This window comes from Schistocerca serialis, chromosome 4 (assembly GCF_023864345.2).
Source record: "Schistocerca serialis cubense isolate TAMUIC-IGC-003099 chromosome 4, iqSchSeri2.2, whole genome shotgun sequence".
Taxonomy (NCBI): Eukaryota; Metazoa; Arthropoda; class Insecta; order Orthoptera; family Acrididae; genus Schistocerca; species Schistocerca serialis.
The window spans coordinates 570,037,968-570,059,940 of NC_064641.1; the positions used below are offsets into that span (position 1 = coordinate 570,037,968).

Here is a 21,973-nt window from a genome sequence, read left to right on the forward strand (position 1 = left end):
GCTGTCGCCCACTGCATTTGCAAGGATCGTGCTGAATCGTGATTTGATAAAGAACATTTAAATCCTGACCGTAATAGTTTATATGGTTTAAGAAAAAGCAATGGAACATAAGTGATCCGCCACGACCATACGGTGGTAAGTATTTGTAGCATTACTGAAGCAAACTAGATGTTTTCCAGATATGTGGGAGCGATCTTCACTGACACGCTCATTCCCATAATGGTTACTTACTATTACGGAATTGATTTCCAATTGAACATCTTCCCTTCTTCCGTCATGCATTAGGCTTTACCCCAACCTGTGCAGCTGCACCTGGTCCTTCCATCATTTTGCAGGTCTTCCAATGTTCTTTTACCTTGCGGAGTATATCGCCAAAAATGTTGTAGTAATCTTAATTTGTTCATTCGTAACAGATGGGATATCCATTTTTGTCGGTATTCGTCACAATGGTCCTACCTATCTCTGTCCAAGGACGTCTCTATATCACTAATCTTTCATTTTCCGTTTATTAACAACAATTAGACAATACCCATAATTTTGCTCAATATTATTACAATTACAGAACGTAGCTGATAAATTTAACTTCAGTCAAACGAAGGTGATTTTGAACTATCACCTTTTCAGTCGTTCTCTTTCTCTTCTATTATGAAAGGCGTATGTTGTTTTTATATATTTTCATGATCTTATTATTCTACGACTTGCATTTAGTTTAGTTCTGTTTCTATCACTATCACATTTAAGTCCCGTTTCCGTGCTTGTGGGTCATTTTTACTTTGTTTTATTCATTTACTGATATGAGCATCCTCGTCCTTTCCTATATCAACTCTTGGTTTAGTTGCTTTGGAACATTCGTTAGCTTTTATTTCAAACCTGGCAGGCGGGATCGAGTTCGCCGGTAAATATAAGCTTCCCCACATTTCTAATCTGCCTTATGATAGGCCATAAAGCTATCTCGGAATATTCTGGAAGATTCTAGTCTTGCTATCTGTTCACGAACGATGTAGAGCGAAGCCAGAACATTGACCATCCGCGCTTTTTCTATCCCTCTGGTTCGCCCAGCTCCTCACGCTTCCTGGTATTTATATATATATATATATATATATATATATATATATATATATATATATATATATATATATATATATGTGTGTGTGTGTGTGTATATATATATGGTGCAATTCCCCATTGCGACGGTAAACGGCAGTAACTATTTCATGCATAGCAAGACATCAACAGTAATTACAGGGAATTTAAGAGAGAGTTCAGCTTTTTGTGGCCCCCACACTCATTTCTTTCTGTCTTGTATCCAATTTTCGTCTTGTCTGTCTCGCACGCATTTTACATTCGTGTTTTTATTGTTTTAATTTTTGATTGTTACGTTTAATTTCGGAGCAAGGAGTCATATTATGAGAATAAGTCCCATTCTTTACCATTCGGATGGAACGGAGGCTATTAATATAGGCGCCAGACACGGTGCACGTTCGAAGTGCTGCCGTAAGCTATTGAGACCGGCGTTACCTGGAGCCGAGGCGACACGCCAGGACCAATGCGGTGGGCCGGTAGCCAAGGCCGCAAGTATTTTATTGAGTGGGCAGGAAGCCATGTGGCAGACTTATAGCGTAGCCAGTATCGGTTATCGACTGACCTCATGAGGCTCGCCAGACGGTGAACCAGCACTGGCAGCCCCCTCCCCGAACCCCACACCCCTTCGCCACTTCCACCCTTACCGATCCACTGCCCTCCGCCCCATCGAGATCGTCTGAGGACTTCCGCCGTCTGCCATGACGTCTGGGCGAGGGCGGCAGCAGTAGACCCTCCGAAGCCGATGACGGATAATATTGAGTCTCGGCGGTGCTGATAAGTGCCTGCAGCGGCCTACTGGGCGGTCGCTGGCCGACTACATACTGTGGCACACGGCTCTACGAGAAATTTCTTCATCGTTAGTGGACGACCAAGAGACTGCAGGAGAAAGTTCTCCTTTTATGTAGCGCTTTTCCCCGATATAAATGTCACCTCCTATGCTTCATCTAGTCTTCTTGCCACAAAAAGTTAACCTCAGAAAGTTTTGCACCAAGTTACTGTACATACCTGACAGAGGGTTGCTTCAAACTTCTCGTGTGCTGCTGACTTGTAATCCATAGTCTCTCTCTCTGCCCCCCCCCCCCCCCCCACTGACTAGTAGTATGTATGATGGTGTTTGTGGAAGGCGGGGGAGGGGGGGGGGGGCGCAGAGGTGGATCGTGCGTTCGTATTTCTCCCTCTAAGCCCCCCCCCCCACCTCTTTTTCCGTTCAAGACATCGGTCTTGCTATTGATATCATATCTTCTTCCATATATTTTTGTGCAATATTTTTCATCTCTGAATCCCGCACCTTCTATAGTCTTTTTCAGATATTCCTTATATTGTTTCTGCCATTTCTGCACGCAGAAGTACATCGTAAAACACTTTATTTTGTTCCTATTAAGGTTGTAAGTACCCAAGCAGTCGCATATTTCCGCTCTGAATGTGTAATTATTACACCGTCACTGCCGTAATTACGAGAGCGAGCTGAATGGCAATGCCTCCGAACTTCTTTTAAGTGAAAATTCTTAAGGATTTTTAAATGAAACCAATTTTGTTAACGTTCTACATCATAATTCTTCATGTTTACGTAATTATTTTTCAGCATATTCATCCTGGGGACAAACATATATCTCCCAACGGACGTCCAATTTGGTGATAACGTCACTGCAAAATGTTTGCCTTTATTGGCGGAGGCACAAACTCACCTCTTCTTGGGCCCCCTTATTGCTATCGTATTGAAGTCCTCGAAGACGTTCATTAAGTGTAGGAAACAAATGAAAATCGCGTGGGGCCGAGTCGGAACTGTATGGAGGATGATCGATAACAGTGAACCCAGATTGCTGCGGCTGTCGCACGCATCGACTTAGTTACGTTCTACATCGTCACGTAATACGCTACAACTCGGATCCCGCTAGCGGCAGTTTTAACTTGCGTCAGAGATGCGGGCATGTCGACCGAGTAATACGCACGACATGTAACACCTCGGACAATATTGAGAACAGAATAAAAATTCGGAGGCATTATTTTTCTGCTCGGCCTCGTACATTTCTGTTACGACGTATGTGATGTAGTGATAAAATGTTCAGAGTTTCTAAATCTTCTACTAAAGGTTGATTAACTTCCTTAGTTCTATATTTTATCTATTACCTCATAACTTCAAATAATAAAGGTCAACTTCATTTCTGTACTTAATTGTCGTAGCACTTGACATTACTCTCTCAGGGACACGCAGAGGACACTTACGAGAAGGCTGTCTCTGTTGTCCAGTCTTGATCCCTTATTTTCCAAATCTGTCATACTGTTACGATCTTTTTCTAGCATTGCTGGTAACGTAAACGTTTACTGTGCCACTTCTCTCCATGTTATTTTTTTATACTAAATCGAAGTGAATTTCTAAATTTATTATTTATTGTATTATGTACTGTGATTCGTGTAGATGTTTTAGCTAGGATATCAGTAATTTCCATCTTCCTTCGTCATGAAATATGTTTCGAACATCATTACTGAACAGATTTTCTCGCATTCGGCGCGACGATGGTTCAAACCCGCGTCCGGCAATCCTAATTTAAGTTTTCCCTGATTTCCCTAAATCGCTTCAGGCAAATGTCGAGATGGTTCCTTCGAAAGCGCATAGCCGTGTTCTTCCCCCACCCTTCCCTAATCCGATGTGAACGATGACCTCGCTGTTTGGTCCCCTCCCCCAAATTAACCAGCCAACCTGTACAGACCAATTGCAGACCTCCGTTTACATTTTTGTTGGATTCCACAATACTTTGTTCTCGCATCACATCTGCTGGGCACCCTACAGAGTATGGACCACGCTCAGGAATGAAGTATGTTTTTCCCTTTACATCTATATCTACATGGATACTCTGCAAGTCACATTTAAGAGCCTGGAAGTGGGTTCATCGAACCACCTTCTCAATTCTCTATTATTCTAATCTCTTTTAGGGCGCGGAAAGAATGAACATCTAAATCTTTCCGTACGAGCTCTGATTTCCCTTATTTTATCTTGGTGATCGTTCCCCCCTCCGTAGGTCGGTGTCAACAAAATATTTTCGCATTCGGAGGAGAAGGTTGGTGACTGGAATTTCGTGAGAAGATTCCGTCGGAACGAAAAACGTCTTTCTTTTAATGATGTCCAATCCAAATCTTGTACCATTTCTATGACACTCTCTCCCATATTTCGCGATAATACAAAACGTGCTGCCTTTCTTTGAACTTTTTCGATGTATTCTGTCAGTCCTACCTGGTAAGGATCCCACACCGCACAGCAGTATTCTAAAAGATGACGGACAAGCGTAGTGTAGGCAGTCTCCATAGTAGATCTGTTACATTTTCCTATTGTCCTGCCAATAAAACGCAGTCTTTGGTTGGCCTTCGCCACAACATTTTCTATGTGTTCCTTCCAGTTTAAGTTGTTCGTAATTGTAATACCTAGGTATTTAGTTGAATTTATGGCTTTTAGATTAGACTGATTTATCGTATAACCGAAGTTTAACGAGTTCCTTTTAACACTCATGTGGATGACCCCACACTTTTCGTTATTTAGGGTCAACTTCCACTTTTCGCACCGTTCAGATGTCTTTTCTAAATCTGATGACATTATTAGTCGACAAACGACAGCGTCATCTGCAAACAACCGAAGACGGCTACTCAGATTGTCTCCAAAATCGTTAATATACATAAGTAACAGCAAAGGGACTATAACACTACCTTGGGGAACGTCAGAAATCACTTCTGTTTTACTCGATGACTTTCCGTCAATTACTACGAACTGTGACCTCTCTGATAGGATATCAAAAATCCAGTCACATAACTGAGTCGATATTCCATAAGCACGCAATTCCTCTACGAGCCGCTCGTGTAGTACAGTGTCAAAAGCCTTCCCGAAATCCAGAAACACGGAATCGATCATAAATCCCTTGTCAATAGCACTCAGCACTTCTTGTGAATAAAGAGCTAGTTGTGTTTCACAGGAACGATGTTTTCTAAACCCATGTTGACTGTGTGCAATAAACCCTTTTCTTCGAGGTAATTCATAATGTTCGAACACAGTATATGTCCTAAAATCCTGCTACATTACGACGTTGATGGTACCATGGGTTTTTAACTGGAACCTCCAACTCAGTTCGAAAAAAAAGTGTACACACGCAATGTGCAGTTTTTCTAGCATTCCAATCATGTTTCCATTCTTTCAGTATTCAGTTCATTCTGTCAGTATTCAGTATCTAATGATATTATGTAACTCTGTGATGTCCTGCTTCCGAAATCAGTACCATGCAAAAACTGTCAATACTTTAAATCCACCCGGTATATTCTCAGGAACATTATTAATGCCTGTACTGGTTTATGCTTGTACAAAACCTCTCTTGCCTTGGACATGTTTTGGTTACAATACGTTCAAGTGGATTATGATTCCACTGAAATATGGAAAAACTTACTGTTGCCGTAAGTAACGAGTATTGACTGAAGGCTGACACAGGCAGCCAAGAATCAATCGTATCAATGGTTATGATCTCCGACTCTGAAATTCCGCTCTCTACATGTGCACTGAAATTCCACTTTTCATCTACAAAGACACGCAGATTCCAGAAAGTTCGAATTCCAAGAGGAGAATTTAATTTTTTTTCTTTTTTTTTACGTAGACACTTTCGTCATCCGACAAGTATGTCATTCCTGAATTAGTTCTAGTTTTTTGTATGAGGATTCCTGTAATTTTTCTCATCGTTTTGCAACCATCGGTATATCATTATCTGAAGCATTGCCAAAGTCAGTGTATGAGTTTATCAAGTTTATCCATCAAATTTTCGACAACAGTGTCCCAAAAAATTAGGAGTGAGTTACTTTTAAGACACCTGAGCGACGTTACAACACTATCATTTGTAGTGAAGACTCCAATCCTTGTTATCTAACAAATTTTAAATTTCTTGACTTTTCCTGATCACTTATGCAGGAATTCAATAATATTCTCGATCTACAAAGGAAAGAAGGAAAATTGTTATTTGACTTCTTATCGAAAACGAGGTCATTGTTGATGGAATCGATGACAATGGTAAACGTATGGACTCGTGACTTTTTCGAAGGAACCATTCTGGTACTTGCCATATCATGCGGACGAGAAGATTCACTCTTTCCAACGCGTCAACTGTGTATAGTTCCATTTTTAACTTAATTTTGTCTGCGATGCAAAAAAAATCGTGTCTCGTCTCAAGCAAGTCAGAGCCCCAGGACGTTAAACTGGTCAAGACTAAAATTGTATAAACGGAGAAAAGAAAGAAAACCAATAAATCATTCGTCGAAAAACGTTGGTGCGCCAATCCAGATGTAATACTTCTCCTTACGAACCACAGTCGGGAGATTTGAAATATAGGTTATTTGAAGGAAGAAACTTCTACTGAAGAAAATTCTTACGTTTCCATGATAGTAAAAGAAAACTGTCTTTACTTCTATGATGAGTGACATATTAGCAGCTATTTATTCAGATCTTGAAAACTGAGTAATGTAGGTGTTCATTGGCAGGTATCTCAACGGTTAGGAGTCATATGTTCTTTAAAAGTAGCCATTAATGAACATCGTGCAACGGTAGAAGAAAGTCAACTTAGGAAGCGCCAACTGCCAATGAACGATCCTGCGTCAATGCTGTTACTTTACTATTGGCGACAGTAGCACAGCGTACTTTTTATCATATTTGAAATTATTTTATCTGTCATGTTTAGAGAACATCGCTGCTGTTTTTGTAAATCACGCTGTAGGAAGCACTGCGACCAGCCACAAGTTTTTTGGAAATTATTTTACCGTCATTCGCTAGCTTCGGTCCCGTTCCCATAGTCAGCAAGTTGATTTCTTGGCAGGTCTTACCTCCCAGTATTGTGAGAGATAGGTTTGACTCTCCTTTCCATCCATGCTGATCCACGAGCTAAACTAAATACAAGATGGCGGTTACATATATTTACATAGAATGCTGATTTGATATGTCATCTTGAATTTAGTTTAACTCATGGATCAGCATGGATCGGAGAAGAGAATGAAACCTCTCTCTCAATATAAGTAAACGAGAGCTTATCATCAAGAAACCTACTGATAACAAACAGACCCGAGCTTTTCGACTCTGTATGTACAGAACAGGGAATCAGTGATCATAAGGCCGTTGAATATGGAAGTTAATAGGAATATAAAAAAAGGGAGGAAGGTTTATCTGCTTAGCAAGAGTAATAGAAGGCAGATTTCAGACTACCTAACAGATCAAAACGAAAATTTCTGTTCCGACACTGACAATGTTGAGTGTTTATGGAAAAAGTTCAAGGCAATCGTAAAATGCGTTTTAGACAGGTACGTGCCGAGTAAAACTGTGAGGGACGGGAAAAACCCACCGTGGTACAACAACAAAGTTAGGAAACTACTGCGAAAGCAAAGAGAGCTCCACTCCAAGTTTAAACGCAGCCAAAACCTCTCAGACAAACAGAAGCTAAACGATGTCAAAGTTAGCTTAAGGAGGGCTATGCGTGAAGCGTTCATTGAATTCGAAAGTAAAATTCTATGTACCGACTTGACAGAAAATCCTAGGAAGTTCTGGTCTTACGTTAAATCAGTAAATGGCTCGAAACAGCATATCCAGACACTACGGGATGATGATGGCATTGAAACAGAGGATGACACGCGTAAAGCTGAAATACTAAACACCTTTTTCCAAAGCTGTTTCACAGAGGAAGACCGCACTGCAGTTCCTTCTCTAAATCCTCGCACAAACGAAAAAATGGCTGACATCGAAATAAGTGTCCAAGGAATAGAAAAGCAACTGGAATCACTCAATAGAGGAAAGTCCACTGGACCTGACGGGATACCAATTCGATTCTACACAGAGTACGCGAAAGAACTTGCCCCCCTTCTAACAGCCGTGTACCGCAAGTCTCTAGAGGAACGGAGGGTTCCAAATGATTGGAAAAGAGCACAGATAGTCCCAGTCTTCAAGAAGGGTCGTCGAGCAAATGCGCAAAACTATAGACCTATATCTCTTACGTCGATCTCTTGTAGAATTTTAGAACATGTTTTTTGCTCGCGTATCATGTCATTTCTGGAAACCCAGAATCTACTATGTAGGAATCAACATGGATTCCGGAAATAGCGATCGTGTGAGACCCAACTTGCCTTATTTGTTCATGAGACCCAGAAATTATTAGATACAGGCTCCCAGGTAGATGCTATTTTTCTTGACTTCCGGAAGGCGTTCGATACAGTTCCGCACTGTCGCCTGATAAACAAAGTAAGAGCCTACGGAATATCAGACCAGCTGTGTGGCTGGATTGAAGAGTTTTTAGCAAACAGAACACAGCATGATGTTATCAACGGAGAGACGTCTACAGACGTTAAAGTAACCTCTGGCGTGCCACAGGGGAGTGTTATGGGACCATTGCTTTTCACAATATATATAAATGACTTAGTAGATAGTGTCGGAAGTTCCATGCGGCTTTTCGCGGATGATGCTGTAGTATACAGAGAAGTTGCTGCATTAGAAAATTGTAGCGAAATACAGGAAGATCTGCAGCGGATAGGCACTTGGTGCAGGGAGTGGCAACTGACCCTTAACATAGACAAATGTAATGTATTGCGAATACATAGAAAGAAGGATCCTTTATTGTATGATTATATGATAGCGGAACAAACACTGGTAGCAGTTACTTCTGTAAAATATCTGGGAGTATGCGTACGGAACGATTTGAAGTGGAATGATCATATAAAATTAATTGTTGGTAAGGCGGGTACCAGGTTGAGATTCATTGGGAGAGTGTTTAGAAAATGTAGTCCATCAACAAAGGAGGTGGCTTACAAAACACTCGTTCGACCTATACTTGAGTATTGCTCATCAGTGTGGGATCCGTACCAGGTCGGGTTGACGGAGGAGATAGAGAAGATCCAAAGAAGAGCGGCGCGTTTCGTCACCGGGTTATTTGGTAACCTTGATAGCGTTACGGAGATGTTTAATAAACTCAAGTGACAGACTCTGCAAGAGAGGCGCTCTGCATCGCGGTGTAGCTTGCTCGCCAGGTTTCGAGAGGGTGCGTTTCTGGATGAGGTATCGAATATATTGCTTCCTCCTACTTATACTTCCCGAGGAGATCACGAATGTAAAATTAGAGAGATTAGAGCGCGCACGGAGGCTTTCAGGCAGTCGTTCTACCCGCGAACCATACGCGACTGGAACAGGAAAGGGAGGTAATGACAGTGGCACGTAAAGTGCCCTCCGCCACACACCGTTGGGTGGCTTGCGGAGTATCAATGTAGATGTAGATGTAGATGTAGAAGAAATCATCACAACCTTTTGTAGATGGGGTCAGGCCCGAATCTAGTAACGGTACAATAAAATGATTTCTAATCTTCTTGTCGCTGGTTGCAATATTTCCTACACCGTTATTTAACGTCATTATTCAGGCTACGGTAAAAAATTTTCTACCTGAAGATAATAATTTCATCAGTAGTTCTTGGCAGTACTTTCACATGATTATTTTTCAAATATCAACGAGCTAGGCCACCACCTCCACAAAATATAAATATTTTTATTGTAACAAGTAGGTTTCAAAAGTATACAAACTAAAATGAATTTAAATGAGTTCTTTTAACTATTGATATTATGACGCCATCTGAACATTTTATTGCTGTTTCTTCCCTATCTGTTCTTTATCATAATATTAGATATTCGCATTAAGATTAGTGTAGTTTTTCGTATCACTGCCATGTTATAACGAAGAAATAAATGAGCTTCAATATCGATGCATAAAATAAAAGTTGCATTAAGACACTCTTCTAAATGTCATTTACTTTTCTTTGTAAAGCCCACCATGGCTTGCTTGCCGAATATAAACAGAAAACTGTGGAAAGCTTTGACATATTATTAAATTAGACTGTCGGGATCATGTATTATAAAGCAAGTTAACTTCTCTTTTGCTTGTGTCAGTATATTTATGTTTCCTCCTAGAGAGTCCATTCGTTGTGAGAAGTGTGAAAGAGGTAATGGAACGTTTGTAATACAGGCTACGTCGTTGATACAGAAAGCTCTTTTGTTAAGTGCCGTCGCTCACTACTCTATGCACTGTATTAGTTTTGTGGGCGCGTAGCTCTTTCAGAGCTAACTCATGCAAAAGATTGAGTTAAGTGTTTAGTTTTTCGAGTGCTTTTACTCCTTTCCTCATTTCTTTCTCTTCTCTGAGTTGATACACATTCCTTTCTAATGTGACACTTAATGTTAAACCTACTTTACTAAACTACCCTCGAGCAAACTGAAGCAGTGGATGATCTACAGGACTCACATACGAGTGACCATCGACATCTTTACGTTTTCCCTGTGTTACCTAAATCACTATTTTCTGAACTATTCCATGCCGACTTTGTGTCGACGTGATGACAAAATCAAATCATCGTTTCATCTTTAGTATAAAGGTAAGTTTTGTCGTTGGCGATCAGATTTGCCCTATATATGGCCCTAATGTTGGTTATATAGGGGCTACATATCCTGCGGGCAGTTGCCGGAAGCTAGGATCAGCAATACTCATGAAATTACACGTGAATTACTGAAACTGGGGCCTTAGAAGGAAGGAAAATATTCCAGAGATGCTGGTGCAAATTCCAACAATAATTATACAAACTGGAACTGAGCACTCTGAACCCTTAGATTTCACCATTTTCTCGATCAGTGTGACGAACAAAAGAAGTAATTACAACATCACCTTGGCAAGAAGAATACTGAGACTATACATTTCATATGAGTAAATTGAAATATAACGAGTGCTATAACTAACAACATGGTGTTTAGTACGCTGTTAGCAAAGCCGTTCCGGAAATGGTAAGGTACAATCGCGATTAGCTAAAATATATAAATAAGTAAATAAATGAAACAAATAAAAATTACCTCCAAGTGGCGTTCATACTCGTCAAGTGATGAATCTTAAGGCGAGAGAGATGTTCAACAAACTACACTCAAGTGCACCAGTGACTGGCATTCACATTCGAAGAACTATTTACCAATTTACCGACTTTAATCCTGGTCGAGGGACGGAATAAATTTGAAAATACAAGTACCAACTGACCTGAGTAACAGAACAAACTGTACAACACGTAGAATAAAGTCGGCATAGCACTCTCTCGTTGCATGTCACCCGAAGAAAACTAGTTTCGAGTGTATAAATAACATACCAAGTAGATCACCTCTTCCGCGACACAAATCATAATGTTACACCTCAGTACATTTAAATTGTTTTCTGGAATATTTCTAACACCCGTTGGCAAGTTGTGGCGGCCACTCTGTTGAATTTTGTAGTGATATTCAATCCGAAGAATCGTTGGTGTTTCTCTGAAAGCAGTTCTCTTCATCCCTGCACAACTACAGCAAGTTACAACCTCCTGAACCTGCCGTAGTGGAGCCTTGGTCTCTTTCGACAATTTTCGCCACATCCACACTTCCTTCCGGTACTACATTTATTGTTTGGAGACTAAGGATGTAATGTATCATACCATTACTTCTTTTCGACGTGTTGTACCACGAATTACTCCCCAAAATCAGTTTGACACCTACTCATTAGTTATTGGTAATATTAATCGAATCTTAAAAATTCGTCTGTAGCACCACATTTCAAAATTTCCTAGTCTCTTCTTGACTATACTGATTACCACTGAGTACATCTTACCACTTAGATTTGAAATCTATCAAAAACTACAGATGAGGCAAATACTTTCAGAAATCGCTTCCTAGCGTTTAAGTTTGTATTAGATGTAAAATACTTAGGAGTTACTATCCGGAGCGATCTGAAGTGGAATGATCACATAAAACAAATAGTGGGAAAAGCAGGCGCCAGGTTGAGATTCATAGGAAGAATTCTAAGAAAATGTGACTCATCGACGAAAGAAGTAGCTTACAAAACGCTTGTTCGTCCGATTCTTGAGTATTGCTCATCAGTATGGGACCCTTACCAGGTTGGATTAATAGAAGAGATAGACATGATCCAGCGAAAAGCAGCGCGATTCGTCATGGGGACATTTAGTCAGCGCGAGAGCGTTACGGAGATGCTGAACAAGCTCCAGTGGCGGACACTTCAAGAAAGGCGTTACGCAATACGGAGAGGTTTATTATCGAAATTACGAGAGAGCACATTCCGGGAAGAGATGGGCAACATATTACTACCGCCCACCTATATCTCGCGTAATGATCACAACGAAAAGATCCGAGAAATTAGAGCAAATACGGAGACTTACAAGCAGTCGTTCTTCCCACGCACAATTCGTGAATGGAACAGGGAAGGGGGGATCAGATAGTGGTACAATAAGTACCCTCCGCCACACACCGTAAGGTGGCTCGCGGAGTATAGATGTAGATGTAGATGTAGATGTCAAAATATTCCCTTTTCAAAAAATTTTTGTAGTTATTGCAAGCATAAATTTTATATCTTCTCCTCTTCAAACATCGTCACTCATTTTGTTATCCTAATAGCCAAATCAATCTACTACATTTAATCTTTTTCCTTAACTAGTTCCGTCATTATACCCTCATTTCATTTAGTTATATCCGGTTGCCTCATAATTCTCTTCAGGACGCTGTACATTCGGTGCAAGTGATCTTCCGAGGCCTGTGACATTACCGCCACGTCGGCAGAAGCTTAAAGCTTTCATTTCTTTCCTTTTAGCTTTAATTCCTTTTCCTAATTTACCTTGAGTTATCTTCACCGCTTTCTGTATGTACTGACTGAATAACATGACGTACAGGCTACAAACATCTTTAACTTCCTTCTTAATTATTGCCTTCTTTTTTGTTTTTATACTCTTATAACCGCTTTCTGGATTCGGTATAGGCTGTATATAATATTTGGCTCCCTGTAGGCAATTTATCGATTCCACCTTCGGAAGTGTAAAGAATGTATTCCAGTCAACTTCACCAGGAGATTTCTCTATATCTACAAATGCTATAAAAAACGTTGGCTGCTCTCAATACACGAGGGGCATTCAATAAGTAATGATACTTTTTTTTCTCTGCCAGCTTCGGTTGAAAAACTGCATAATATATTGTGGAACATCGTCGAATATTCCCGCGTCAGCCGCTACAGATTTATGAAGTTCCAATAAGTGGTGGCTCTATTAGTTACCTTCAAAATGGCGTCTGTAGCAGAGGTGTGTCCCAGGCAGGTAGCTGTCAGAAAGTTTCTTTTGGCGTAAAACCAGAGTATCGCAGATATTCTTAGGCGCTTGCACAATGTCTTCGGTGACCTGGCAGTGGATGAAACCATGGTGGCTCGATGGGCGAGGCGTCCGTCATCATCGCAACAGTCAAGCAAGCCTGTGCGATCTCCATTGTGCCCGCCAGCCGAAAACAAGTGTGACACCTGCCCTGTTGCGATCTGCAGACACACTCATTCGAGGTGGGTGATCAGCGGACCGCAATGTAACACCTCGCTGCACAACTGGAGGTCTCTGCTGGTAGTGCTGATACTATTGGCCACCAGTTGGGGTGTATTCCAACTGGGCTCCTCACCGCATAGCAAAAGACCATCTGTGCAGAATTACTTGCGCGTTACGAGGTCGATGGTGACAAATTTTTGTCGAACATCATGACAGAGGACGAAACATGGGCTCATCACTTTCAAAGCCACACCAGCAACCATTAAAGCAATGGCGACAGTCATCTGTGCCTCTTAAAGTGCTATTCTGAGTGATGTTTTCCCTCATGGTGGAACGATCAACTCTGAAGTGTATGGCGACACCCTCAGGAAATTGGAAAAATGTTTTCAGCGTGGTCGTCGCCACAAAAATGCAAACAAATTTGTCCTTCTCTATGACAATGCAATGCCTCGCACAAGTCTTCCCGTCCGAGAGGAGCTCAAAAAAATTAATGTGACTGTTCTTCCTCATCTCGCTCCTTCCGACTTCCAGCCGTCGGCTCCAATAAAGGGTACACCCAGCGGGAAGCGGTACGTGGGGAGGCTATTGATGCAGTACGACGTTGGCTCCAACTTGGAGTGGTACCTTAGGGACATGGGTACATCTAAGGTGGCGTAAGGCCATCGCATTGAACGGAGATTATCCTGAAAAATGGCCAAAATACTTGGGAGTAATATGGTGTACTGACACCCAGAGTACAACCAACCTGCTTTCAAAAAAGAAAAGTGTTGCATGCCCATCGTAAGTTCCTGATTTATTTTAATAGTTCCTCAGGGATCTTTACTATTTTGTGTGTGGCCTCTTGCCTTTCCATCACGAAGGAAATATCCTTTACTATAACAGGATGTAATTTATAATCCTCTGTGTCACACGAAACTTCCTGGCAGATTAAAACTGTGTACCAGACCGAGACTCGAACTCGCGACCTTTGCCTTTCGCGGGCAAGTGCTCTACCAATTGAGCTACCCAAGCACGACTCATACCCGGTACTCACAGCTGTACTTCTACCAGTACCTCGTCTCCTACTTTCCAAACTTTACAGAAGCTCTCCTGCGAACCTAGCAGAACTAGTACTCCTGAAAGAAAGGATATAGCAGAGAGATGGCTTAGCCACAGCCTGGGTGATGTTTCCAGAATGAGATTTTCACTCTGCAGCGGAGTTTGCGCTGATATGAAACTTCCTGGCAGATTAAAACTGTGTGCCGGACCGAGACTCGAAATCGGGACCTTTGCCTTTCGCGGGCAAGTGTCACATATTGTATTCCCCAGTTTATGTACTACAACTAATTTTAGTTCCAAACAATTTGTAACATCACAAAATACGACATACAGTGACTATTGCCTCACGTATATCTACATTTACTGCAGCCCAAACAACTTCCCTGAGGTTGACTTCTGCCAGTCAGTCCATTCTAACGCACCTGAGTCCTTGTGATCTATGTGTAATTTCCTGATTCTAGGAGAGACCCCAGTTCAAGCTTTACAAAGTGGCCACCCTAATGCGTCTTGGAACTATGACCTACACTCAGCGGGCCACACCCTGGCTTTGCGTTGAAAGTGTAGAAGCTAATACTGTAGATATCCGAACTGGTTTAAATTTCTGCACTTTATACTTTAGAACAGTAGTAGCAAAGTACAACGAAAATGTCTCTATTATTAATTCGCATGTACTTCTTACCTGATGCTTTTCGTACTGCGATGATGTAGGAAAAATGACCCTCTTTGCTATGCTCGATTAACTAATATACTGCTTTCGTGGCTGGCACAATTTGAAGACATCGAATTTCATCATACACTACCTCACTCGCGTTCAATAACTTGGTCCCTCTCTCCGCGTCAAGTTTTTCTCATTTACAGGTGTATTCGATCAGCAACCAAAGTAACACTACGTTGTATATATACGAGTGCAAATGGAAACATAATTCCGGATTACTGCCTTCGTGACTCGCACGGATCCATTTGAGGATGAGCTGAAGTACCGAATTTTTTAATAATATAAATACCGGTAATGTTTGTGGTTCTGGTGTTTTAATGAATGGTGCCATATAAAGAGATAAAGAACATTAATTTGAACTTCCAGTTTCTAATTATGTCACTGGAGTGAATCAACTTGGTTGAATACGATGATAAAGGAAATAAGTTAAATATTTATTTGACACTAAAATAGTGAAGCCATAGACACAGTACTTAATTTTTTTTTCTTTAATAAGAGGCTGCATTACCAGTTTCAACGAGCTACGTCGTCATTTTCAAATGTGAAACATAATTTGGAGAATATATAATGGGAATTATGACCACACATCTGACAAAAATTACGATAAATAATGAGACGAGGCGTCCGGGGCAATGGTGACACAACCAAGTCACTACAATTTATTCCCATGATTGCCCGAACCTTTCCTTTACTTCAGTCATTGGTTCGATATACAGATTCAACCGTAGGGGTGAAAAACTGCTTCCCCGTCTTACTCTCATTTTAATCCGAGAACTCTGTTCTTGTTGTACCATCCTTATTCTTCCCTCTTCGTTCTCGCACATGTTGTGTGTCACCTGTCTTTCCCCGTAGCGTCGTCCTATTTCTCGCAGAATTTCGAATATTTTGCACATACATTGTTGAACCCTTTTTCTAGTCACCATATCCAACGAGCTTGTCTTCATTTTATTTCTTTCTTCCTTCCATTGCCGATAAGTATGATCAGTGAACTTTAAATAGTCAGTCTGCTGGTTGCTGCTCATCGCATATATTATGTATTTTTTGCAATGTCTCACAGTTTATTGTACTGAAACGAAGTGATGTGATTGTTCTGTTGCTCAGCTACTGTTCACCGTTCAAACAAATATTTGTGTACTCTTACTTTTCTGATGGTCAGCTATCGTAGATTTGTTTCTAACAAACTTTTGTATTTGTTGATTATTCTTCGTACGACGTTTTTGCCTTATGTGACGTCGGCTCACCTAAGCTTCAAGCTTGTATCTGAAGATTACTGACTAATGTGTTGAAATCTGTTAGGTGGAACTAATTTTTTCTACTGACAACTGCTTTTTAATTTGGCAATAGGAAATTACACCTTAGCTATCAACAAATTCATAGTATGCAGTCCTTTCCGGCATCAAAATGGGTTGGCTACTTTACAGAGATTTACAATTTCGTTATGAAGTAATCTTAATCATGGTGCCGACCGCATCCAATGATCAAGTACGAATAAGGAAATATAACGCTGTGAATTTAGTCGCAGTTAGCCAATGGAACTACAAAATAGCTGTTAGAGGAGTTGTTGTTCCCTGCTTCGTTCGAAATCAAAGGTTGCTTGATAGTAACACGGAGAAACGCGGGATTTGAAGGTTGGACGTAAATCGCTTGGGACAGTGACAAAGAAAGGATTGTCTGAGTAGGAAGACGAAAGCCCGCCGATTAAAAGAAGGGAAGCGTCCTTCCATTTGTCCTGTTCGTACTTTCGATAATGGCCGTAAGGCGATATAAGCGGTATCGGGACATCCGCTCACCAGCTTTTCGTTCTTGCCACAATCCTTTGTTCGCAACAAAGAATCAGTCTCTGAGAACGTAAAGACAGCCTCTTTTGTAGCGAGCGTGTGCGTTCGTTCGTGTGTGTGTTTGTGTGTGTGTGTGTGTGTGTGAGAGAGAGAGAGAGAGAGAGAGAGTGAGTGTGTGTATTTTGATCCAGGATGCCCCCTCGCGGAGCCTGACACATATTGCATTGTGGTTTCTCCTAACCGCTGCACGGTCTGTGGCTGATGTTTGCGGTCTAGAGAGGTGCTTTCTTGCAGCAGTATTCCGCAAGAAACAATACTTTAGCGTGCATGACCATATACACGTACAGCTTGAATAGCGACTCGCATAATTTATCTGTGCTTAATCGAGGTAACAGCGGAAAAAGAAAAGTTCAGTATTACAGAATGTAAAAAATTATTTAAAAATTAAATACCTTAAACACCGGAAGTTGAGGGAGGTGTGAACCTTGCTTTAATTTTAATTAACGGTAGTTAAGATAACAATTCTGCTTTTGTTTATTTATAATCCTGGTAACTGGTTTTGGTCTATAAGACGATCCTCAGACCAAAGGCTCATGATGAACTGAGAAGTTGGCGTACTATGCTGCTATTTAGTACCTGCTGCTATCTACCATAAGAGCAGGGTAGCGGATGTATAGATCAAAAAGTGCAGCCAATCAGCGGAAAGCTCGCAGAATTCTGCCCCCGCTCCCCACTACCGCCCCCCTCCCAACTAGCTACCTCTGAATATATACTTGCAACGGCATTTTCCCAGGAATTATCCTTTCTTGGATGTCGACTTTGTATCAGTGTGGGAGGCAGTAATTCCAAGTATTTTCTGTAAAAGTAATTTGAGCAAAAAAATGAGTACCAGAGGCTAATGTTCACTCTGCCACGAAGTATGCGCTGATACCAAGATTCTTGGCAGATTAAAATTTTATGCCGTAGTGGGGCTCAAACTCCGAACACATGTCTTTGTCGCGCAGGTGCTCTACCCACTGCTTCTACTATTCTCATTTCAGCTACCTCTCGCTACTTTTGTCTTTTTCCGGTTTATTTTCATTTTGTATTCTATATTCATGAGACTTTTAACTCCACTCAAGACATCCAGTAATTCTTCACTTTCACTGAGGATAGCAACCTTTCCTTTGGTTCAGTCATTAGTTAGATGTACAGATTGAACAGTAGGGGTGAAAAACTGCTTCCCCTGTCTTACGCTCATTTTAACCCGAGATCTTTGTTCTTGTTGTACCATCCTTATTCTTCCCTCTTGGTTCTCGCACATATTGTGTGTAACCTGTCTTTCCCCGTAGCGTCATCCTATTTCTACTTGCTTCCATTATGAAGCTCAACGTCAGAATTGCTCCTGTGGTAGGTTTTTCTTTACTAAAGCCAAACTGATCATCATCTAACACATCCTCATTTTTCTTTCCCATTCTTCCGTGTACTGTACGCGTCATAAGCTTCGATACATGAGGTGCTAAGCTTATTGTACGATAGCTCTCGGTCTTATCTGCTCTTGCTGTCTTCGGAATGGTCTGCATCGATATATTTTCCAAAACCTGATGGTACGCCGCCATTGACTAGAAAAGTCGGTTGATGGCCACTTCCCCTAATGATTTTAGATTTTCCGATGAAATATTGCCTGCCCATTCTGCCCTATTTGTTCGCAAGTCCTCCAGAGCTATTTGAAATTCTGACTCTATTGCTGGATCCCCTCCAATTTGTTCTTGTATTACCTCATGCGACAAGTCCTTCCCTCATAAAGGCCTTCGATACACTCTTTCCACTTTCTCTCCTGCGCTTAACAGTGGGATTCCGATTACACTCTTAATGTTACCACCTTTGCTTTTAATTTCACAGGAGGTTGCTTTCACTTCTATATGTGGTGAATCAGTCCTCCAGAAAATCATTTGTTTTTCGATTTCTTCACATTTTTCCTGCATCCATTTGTCGTTGGTTGACATACACTTCCCATTTTATTCTTTAGACTGCATCTCGCAGTATCACACGTTGCCCTAATTTAAGTAGCTTATTATCTTTACAGAGAAATGATATTACGGCGCTTTTACCACAGTTAGTTTAATAGTTAAGCTTTACCCTGTAAACATCACAGACTATTATTATAGGCACGCAGTTCCACGCACACTTCAGCGATTGGCTGTTGTTTAATCGTCGTAGTGCGGTGGCCGAGCGGTTCTAGGCGCTTCAGTCCGGAACAGCGCGACTGCTACGGTCGCAGGTTCGAATCCTCCCTAGGGCATCGATGTGTGTGATGTCCTTAGGTTAGTTAGGTTTAAGTAGTCTAAGTTCGTAGTTCCACAATGCTGCCTTACCGCCCTATCGCTATAAGAAAAATTTCGCTGAATTTGACCTTGCCTATCCTGGTGTGACCTTATTTCGGGCTGCTTTTCTCCTCCTTGTGGAGATTGTCTCATGTCCAAGTGGTTGGCTAGGTTAGCATGCACAGAGTAAGGGAAAATTTTATAGACGTACATAGCGACAATCGAGCCACTTCTATGATTCAGTAAAGCATCTCGAAGCATCACTTTAATTTCATATTCAGTGCTGACTGAAGGATGATATATGGTATCAACGATACCGTCGCTGTGTAACTAGTCAAAAAGAAATCGTCCCACAATAGCAAGTGTTCATAAATTGATGAGGGGAAGAATTATCCGCAATCTTGTGAGTGCAATATTTGATTGCTATTGATGTCCTATACTGCACTGAACGGATTGGCCCATCGGCAAGACTTCTGAATATGTGGGGAAGAGGATTACGTCACAACTAACTGAGGGTCTTTCATTAAGTAAGTTTCATGTGCTTTTGTAATTCCATAAAACGCTTTGCAGACAGCATGATGTCTTGATTGCAAAAAATACACCTCTGATTGCTAGAAAAGTTCATAACAAGTTTTGTGGACTCAACTGTAGTTTTGCACTAGTTATAAAATGAGAGTGGAATTCCATTTGGAGAAAGCTAGTAAGACATCTATTAATAAACTCGTATCTTGTATTATAAATCATGGATGCGGATGTGCAATGGTTTATAGGTGCTATACTTCTAGAAGGGTGTTCCAGTAATCTGTGTCGTAGACTTCTCTAACCAACAAGATTTCGTGAGCACGTACGCAAATGAACGTTACAAGTAAGTGTGGAAGAGTGTTGCACCTAGAGCATACTGCGCCCAGTAATTCACTATGTATTCCGTATTTCAGCCTGATGACTGATATATATCATATAAAGGACTGCCCATTCTGAGACCGCCGTAATTGGTTTCGGCCAGGTTTTACACTTTCAGTTGTTGTTAGACATGAGCTTGTGCTTTGCGTAGCACTTGTAAATATTTCACGTCCTGCACTTTCAAGTGCTCCTTAATGTACAGGGTGAATCAGCGGCCGCCTATGATAAAATTTTATGCAACCCACGATTCTTTATCTGGCCTTCAAAGCCAGGTGCTAGATTTTCATTTACTGTCGTTCGCTACCTGCAAACTATTACCGCTACAGAAAAAAATGAACAGGACATTTCTGTACGAAATTTAGTTCAGTTAAATATTGCACTGGCATACGTTTTCGCTAGCGGTCGCAGTTTTAGAGCTATCAAGATAAGCGTACAAACGTGACTTCCATGCGCACCCCCACTCCCACACTCAGTCCTCATCGCTCAGGATTTCTAATAAGTTGCTCATGGCACTCCCTCCTACCAGTGTACCAAAATATGGGACTGCACGAATTGTTTCTTACATTCGACCTTTATTGGTCTTCATTAACTGGTATTACTACGCAACCCCCTTATTCGAGCAGTTCCAAATTGTAAAATCTACGTTTTTATAAGTTTCACCTAATGATTTTTTGAATTTTAACAGTATAAAATAAACAAAAACATCTTCGTATTTGTGACGCCTTCTGATTACGAAACTACTGTGCTTGTATTGGTTAGGTTTGAGTCGAGTTCACAACGTAATCAGTTTTTGCGTAATGTTCACTAAAGTCGTTCTCCTTCTGTCACTCTCACGGACACGTTTCAATTAATAAGGCTAATGAAACAGCGGACTATTCCGGTGGCGTAATACCCAATCATCAGACATCAAATAAGGTCGAATATCTGGAATAGTTCGTGTAGTCGCACATTTTTGTGCAGTGGTATGAAGGAGTGCCACGAACAACATATTCCTGACTGGTCAAGGGATAAGTGTAGTGGTGGACGTGTGTTTGAAGGATACTTTTTCACATTTCTCTTGAATATGAAAATCACGGGCATGGTTTTCGATGGACAGATACAGAATAGCGTGTTGCATAAAATGACAACGATAGGAGAAGATGAATCGCCCTGTATTAAAGCCATTTGGAATAGATTGTTAAATCTAAGGTACATAATTTTAAGGTGATTAAAATGTTATACACTCCTGGAAATGGAAAAAAGAACACATTGACATCGGTGTGTCAGACCCACCATACTTGCTCCGGACACTGCGAGAGGGCTGTACAAGCAATGATCACACGCACGGCACAGCGGACACACCAGGAACCGCGGTGTTGGCCGTCGAATGGCGCTAGCTGCGCAGCATTTGTGCACCGCCGCCGTCAGTGTCAGCCAGTTTGCCGTGGCATACGGAGCTCCATCGCAGTCTTTAACACTGGTAGCATGCAGCGACAGCGTGGACGTGAACCGTATGTGCAGTTGACGGACTTTGAGCGAGGGCGTATAGTGGGCATGCGGGAGGCCGGGTGGACGTACCGCCGAATTGCTCAACACGTGGGGTGTGAGGTCTCCACAGTACATCGATGTTGTCGCCAGTGGTCGGCGGAAGGTGCACGTGCCCGTCGACCTGGGACCGGACCGTAGCGACGCACGGATGCACGACAAGACCGTAGGATCCTACGCAGTGCCGTAGGGGACCGCACCGCCACTTCCCAGCAAATTAGGGACACTGTTGCTCCTGGGGTATCGGCGAGGACCATTCGCAACCGTCTCCA

The 21,973-nt window shown here is 41.6% G+C and overlaps 1 protein-coding gene across 1 annotated transcript in view; it reads left to right on the plus strand.

The window, feature by feature from the left end:
* The window catches only part of LOC126474021 (UNC93-like protein), a 422,847-nt gene that overhangs the window by 120,068 nt on the left and 280,806 nt on the right, over positions 1-21,973 (plus strand). The window lies entirely within an intron of this gene.